This window comes from Coturnix japonica, chromosome 11 (genome assembly GCF_001577835.2).
Source record: "Coturnix japonica isolate 7356 chromosome 11, Coturnix japonica 2.1, whole genome shotgun sequence".
Lineage (NCBI taxonomy): Eukaryota > Metazoa > Chordata > Aves > Galliformes > Phasianidae > Coturnix > Coturnix japonica.
In genome coordinates this window covers 14647618-14654303 of record NC_029526.1, presented here as the reverse complement: position 1 = coordinate 14654303, position 6686 = coordinate 14647618, and positions in this window count along the sequence as shown.

The following is a 6686-nucleotide window of genomic DNA, read 5'->3' as shown; positions in this document are numbered from 1 at the left end:
ATGCTGTTTTTACTCTACCTGGCTGTAACCCAAGACCACTTCACATAAGGCCCTCAGGATCCTAATTCTCTCATTCAACTATGACCACTGTCTGTGTAGTTTTGATTCAGCATACAATGGTCTGTGCAAAGAATTCCAAGTACAGTTCTAATCATCAGTGGCCTCTTGCAAAAACTTATATTGATCTCTGCTGTATGTTGCCAGTTATTCATAGAAAAATACATAGAGTTCTATTTCTTCACTTTGGTTCTTGGAATATAGAGCCACTATAACATTCGTTTTTAAACTCCAGGTACATCTCTTGCATTACATTTATAATGGAGAGATGCACTTCATTGCATGTTTTTAGAAGCTATTAAGGAGATATTCTTTTACATCTGCTTGCAGCCCTTTGCTGCAACAGTGAGGATGGTTCCTTTCTTATCAGAGACTGCAGGTACATAATTGAGTCCAAGCTTTTCTTAGAAATAACTTGCAAGAAACAGTTTTTCATGCTACATAACATAAACAATTGCTGAAATATGCAGATCGGGGAAAGTAATGATGTGTAATACCATAATGCTTTAAATGTCTTAATTTAGTTTATAGGCACTCCAAAAAAAATCTCTTAAGGAGCCAAGCATCAATAATGTGAGCCTGTGCTGGCTGAGTAATTACCTCTTGGTGCTGAATTCTTAAATATTAATTTGCCGTATGCTGTTAATCATGTGCAACACAGTAATCTCTGAAGGCGAGGTGGAATCATGGCTCTGAAGTGAAAGGAGAGAGCAGCTCTTTCACCAAGGCTCAGAGTTTGTAGTTCATAGAATCACCCAGGCTTGAAAAGACCTTGAAGATCATCAAGTCCAACCGCAGCCTAACCATAGTACCCCAACTCTAAAAACCCTCTGCTAAATCATATCCCTGAGCACCACATCCAAATGGCTCTTAAACACATCCAGGGACGGTGATTCAACCACCTCCCTGGGGAGCCTATTCCAGTACTTAACTACCCTTTCTGTAAAGAAGTGCTTCCTAATATCCAACCTAAACTTGCCTTGGCGCAATGTGAGGCCATACTTGAGTTCTTCAGATTTGACTCCTGGTTTTTGATAAGCCTGCATGTGATGTACTTTGCATTGCTTGTTTGCATGGCAGGTATAAATATGGGGTTGGCTGTGTCAGATTACATGGCATTGCTAAATGCTCTTCAGAGCACAGCTGGGGCTTAGTAGCCAGAATCAGCTTGATGCATTGTGGTTGTGGAAGGAAGGTGTGAATGTCTGAGACTCTTAAAAGTATTCTGGTCTGCTCCTAAATAACTGAAGATTTACTTGTATTTCCTTGCAAAGTGTCTGAAGAAATACTCGTGGCTTTATTTTTGCCCCCAGCAAAGAGGAGCAGTTCCTGTTGTTAGTGAGGTCAGTGAGTATGTTTGCAGAACAGCTTCTGTGTAATCAAGTCAGGGCATATTTGAATTGCAAAGTGTGGTATAGTAAAGACACCCAAGCTAAGGTCAAATGAATGAGGTCAGATATCAAAGATACTTCAGCTGCAATAGTATACAACAGTCCCAACTAACTCACTCTGCCTGACAGACTCAATGAAAACAACAACAAAACAGCTGGAAAGAAACCCCTAGAATCTTGAAACATCATCTAAAATTAATTCAACACCCCAAATCTCATGCTTTCCCACTGGGGAAGCTTCACTTCTTGAAGTTCAACTTCTCTTAGTCCTTTCAGAGTGGCCAGCATATCTAAGACAGGTAAAGAGAGGGAAACATTGGTATTTCACATGCCCTGAAGATAAATAAGGCTGATTAGGAGAATTTTCTCTTCACAGTTTGTATTGGTGAGGGGGGGAGTCTTCTAATGCAAATCTACTGCTATAGTTATGGTCACATCCTGCAACAAAAAGCTTGGTGGCTGTTTACCTTTTTAACAGGCAATTTTTAAGTGATGCTCAATCACACCAAAGAGCTTTCTTTTTTCTCAGACAAAATTATGTATTTACATACAGTTCTCTAATTGCTTACAGTGTGTTGTCTCCCAAATGTAACACCTGCTTGAAGATGCTGCTGATTTAGGTATAACAAGATCAACAGTACTGTTGTGCCTTGTGTAATGCAGGAGAAAAGTCATTTTCAAAACATAAGATTAAGCAATAATAGGAATAAAAGTAATGCATTTTTTCATATCTCACATCATCTTCTGTAGCAATGATTTATTTTTCTATTGATTAGGGGTATATTTCTAAGGATAACTTGGCTTTGTCAAATGACAGAAGTGAAGCTAACAATGCTTCCTAGTTTTAAATAAGGGTATGTAAGAGACACGGAGCTTAAAACAAACAACAAAACTATCTTGTTTGGCCCATACAAATCAAGGAGGAAGAACTCTGAGTCAAAGAATCTGACTGCAGGTCAATGCTGCTGCATTACTTCACAGTCCCACTGCATAGGTGAGGTTTTGACCTGGGCACAGCATAAAGTTGTTGGTTTAGGGCTGGTAGGTGACTTTGCATCCTGCTTCAGTGCTCTGTTAGAATTGGACATCTGTATCTTATCTGCATGTCAATACTAAGGTGGTTCCTTCATCGTACTCTTCATTACTTCATCTGCTGATGTCCATTTACATTCTTGAGTCTTCCTTTACAGCTACAGCTTTGCCCACCAGTGCTAAGATGGAACATACTGGGTTTGCTTTGCCTCCTTTTAGCTTTCTTTTGCTTTCCCAGCTCTTAGTGCAGATGTTTCTCCCAGACTGTTTTCTTCCATGTGCAGCTGCCTGCAAATACAGTGGGGAGTAAATATTCTTTGACCATCAGGTTCATTGGTGTCCTGAGGTCAGTGTTGGTGGATGGAGCTTTGTTTGTCCTAGTGGAATTCTTGCAGTTCATAGTTGCTTCCTTTATTGACAAAAATGAATTTCTATTACATTCAGTCTGCTTGTCTCAATCTGCTCTGTGCATCATAAATTAAAAAGCCTATTTGGTTGTGGCTGCAAAGGTTTTGGGTAAGGTGATGCACAGGGGAATGACCTGAACTCAGGAAAGCATCCTGATTTTTATAAACCCTATTAAGAATGTTGTACCAAACCATTCATAGAAAATAACTGTACAGTGATGTTGTGTATTTTTTTTTTTTTATTCCTATCACTCAATTTCCATTCTTTTCCCCTCCCTTGGAAATAGTGTTTTCTGGTGATCTGAAAGTGCTTCACAAATTACTGTTTTTTCAAACTCATATATAGTTAAAAGCAGTTTGTCTCATTTTAAAAAATGCAGGAAAAATTGGATGGCTTCTTTGTCCACAGTGTCCAACAGGGTGGGCTCCTGGCTCCAAGCTTGGCTTGGATTCCATCAATGAGATTCTGAGTTGCAGCAAACCTAGTTCCCTATGATTCCACAAGTGTTTTTCCCCTCTCTCTCTGGAGCCTGATTATCTGCTCTTCTCATTCTTAGCATGAACCACAGGCTCCCAGCTGTGCTGCAGATCTGCCCACCGTTCTTGAAACCCCCAAAGCATGCTTAGCTGCCCATTGGAATCCAGCTATCTTCATTCCTTCCCACTTCTCTTACAGCAGATTCATCTGCATTTTATCTTAAAGAACTATAACACAACCTGATAATGGAACAAATCCATTACACTGTGGTTTTTAAATGATCTTCGTAGACTTGCATCTAAATGTAAACAAAAACTTTGGTTCTGTCCTTGCTTTTAGCATTTGGTTTTGCTATAGAGCTTTCCTGCTTCTATAGAAGTGACTCTACTCAATTTGGTGCTGTGCCTTTGGTGTCTGTGCTGTGACAAATGGTACTTGTGCCACACAATACGGTGTCCTTGATTTTTGTGGCTTGGGAATTTTATATATCCATAGTGACTTAATACAATTCTATATATATATATTTCCTGGGGAATATAATTTACTTTCTGTCTGGGTCTTACTGAATTCTAAATGAGTATATGTGAAGGGGCAGAACAGGGCTGTGAGGTAACAGACTTTTCCTTTTTGCTTGGACCCCATTCTTTGCTGTTAAAAAGCAAATAGCTTTGCCACCTGCAGCCGTTTGGAAGCCAGAATGAAATGAGCTGATGTTCTCTATCCTATTCCAAGCATACAGGTGTCCACTGTATGAAAAGTGTTATTGCTGTTGGCATCATTTTTAATAGTGTCAGCACAGAACCCAAATGGCTCTGGTTGGAAATTGCCCTTTACACTGAACTGGGGCACGCTGGCTGGCAGTATGGATGAGCTTTGACACAAGGCTGTACCTTGTTAGCAAGGAAACAGGATTTCAGCCTTTCATGTTTGTAGTCCGACATCTGCACCCAGAATGTGTCTCAGAGTTCATTAAATCACCGCGGTATTTTTACTGAATGCAAGCCCTGAAGTCCTTGTTATAAAGGATGCAGAGCTCATACTCTAAGGTAGACCAGAGTTTCTCTATTCTCGTTCACATCCTTGTCTCTGGTAGCATTGTTACCCTTGTTTTCTTCAGCAGGACAACCTGTAAGGAATCTTGTAGTGGGGAGAAAGATGTACTATTCTTGAACCAGGAATGTTTCCTGTGGATGTACTTACTAGTTTTGATGGGAACAAATACCTCGGGTAGAACTTCATTAGTATATTAACCCCATCACAGAAGGACATGGAGCATCTATTGACCAGGTCTCCTCTAATTGTGAGGTCAGTTGGTTACTGCACTGAAAGAATTACGAGGCTTTATTCATGCGTGCTTAATTCATAAGCATATTTGCATACCTAAACAACCTGCCTTGCTTTGCTGATGTTGTGTCCGTGGATATGAACATTTTGGAAACCTGAAACATTTTCATTGAGCAAACAGGTTGTGTTGCTTTCAGCACTACTTTGCAGTTCCTGCTCCAAGTCTTGGATGATTTTAGAAGAGTTGCTGTTATTTCCTTAATGGTTTAAGGGCAGCTACTGAATTCCGCTTGTAAGGCCAGATTTTTGGAGGTCTTCTGCTCTTAACTATTCTAATATTGTTAATAAGTCTGGTGGAAGGTGACCCTAATTTCAGCTGCCACGTGAAATAATTGGCTATTTTAAGTTGTATTTTTAGCTTCTAAGCAGTGCTGGAAAGACAACACAGAAAGCAGCATCAGCACTGAATACCTTCCACCTGAATTCTGGTCCAGTTCAGAGGTGAGCCTGAGAGGGCTGGAAAGTGAAGACTGTTTCACAATAAGGGAATCAGCATAATAAGAAAGCTTGGATAAAGCCAGAGGCAAAAAAAATAACAGTGATGCAGATCAAAGCAGATAGGCATATGAAAAACACACATCAAGGCAGCTGAGTTAATAGGGACTCAGAAAAATCATGTTATCATTTGGTTGGAAATCCCTTCAAATGTACTTGGCAGGAGAAATTTATTTAGATATAACTTCAGAAAAAAAACCACAAAGGATCCATTCTGACATGTGAATGCCTCGCATTATCTACGAACACACAGGTGGCTTTTGGATGCTACATGCTGCATAACAGATGCCTTTGCCAATGTCTCAAGAGCCACTTGTTGTGCATTCATATTGAGCCAAAATACTTTGACAATGCAAAAGATTTGGGAAACGCTGTTTGGCTGATGCTGGTGTTGAGAAGCAAGCATTTAAATCCTGCTTTAAAATCAGCATTGTTTTCACTGGTCATTTGGAGGGTAATTTAACTACTTTTCTGCTTTTATTTCCAAAAACCTACGTAAAAAAAAAATAATTGTGGAGATGGAACCATAATGCTTGTCTATATGTATGTATATTGATATCACTGTCCAATTTGGTCCTTGCTACAAGTTACATTAGTACAAAATACATGAACAAGTCTCAAACAGCAATCAATACTTCACTAATATGCCATCAAGTGCTACATCATATGCTTACATAAATGATTAAAACTTCTGCTTTGCTAATGCAAGCAGGCTTGGTGCAGAGCAGATAACAGTGCTGCACATGTGTCACTATCTCTGGCATTCCAGAATTTCAGTGTTAGGAGTCAAACTGCAGCAATACAGAACCAGTATGTAAGAACTGTGGCCTAGAATGGCAGATTTCTGCTCACAGAAATGGTCTGTTTTGGGTTTTTTGTTTGTTGTTTTTTATCCTACTTGGGTTGAGAGTGATTTTGAAAGCAAATCAGTTCCCTTTCAGCTCTATGTGTACTCTATTACTGCTGGGGATTTGTTTCCAGCAGGAATTCTGTTGGATATTATTTTGGTGACTTGTTGGTTTAAGCAAAGCAATGTTAGAAGTTAGTGTTGTGCTCCTGGCTCACAGAGACATCTGGAAATTCAACTTCCTATGTATGATACAGAAATCTAACAGTTGTTATGGGTTAATGGCCCTAAAGTTTGGGTGATGCAGATGACAATATCTCCTATGTGAAATCCACAGACTCATATGTGAAACTACTATTGTTGGCATGTATTTCAGTGTGCTTTGGGTTAGATCCTTAAAAGTAAAGGAGTTTATATATGTCCCCCTGAAATTCAGATCAAACTCTGAAATATTTGTAAACACACCAGTATTTGCATTGCTGTGCTACTGTTTCTCCAATATTCAGCAGCAATGCATTCTTATTCCCTATTTCTGGAGGGTTGTTTGCTTATCTTTCAACTGTCCTGGCCTTCTGTAAGTTGAAACAAAAGGGCAAAGAGCCCCTGCAAGAGATTTTGCTTTACAGTGCTTTATT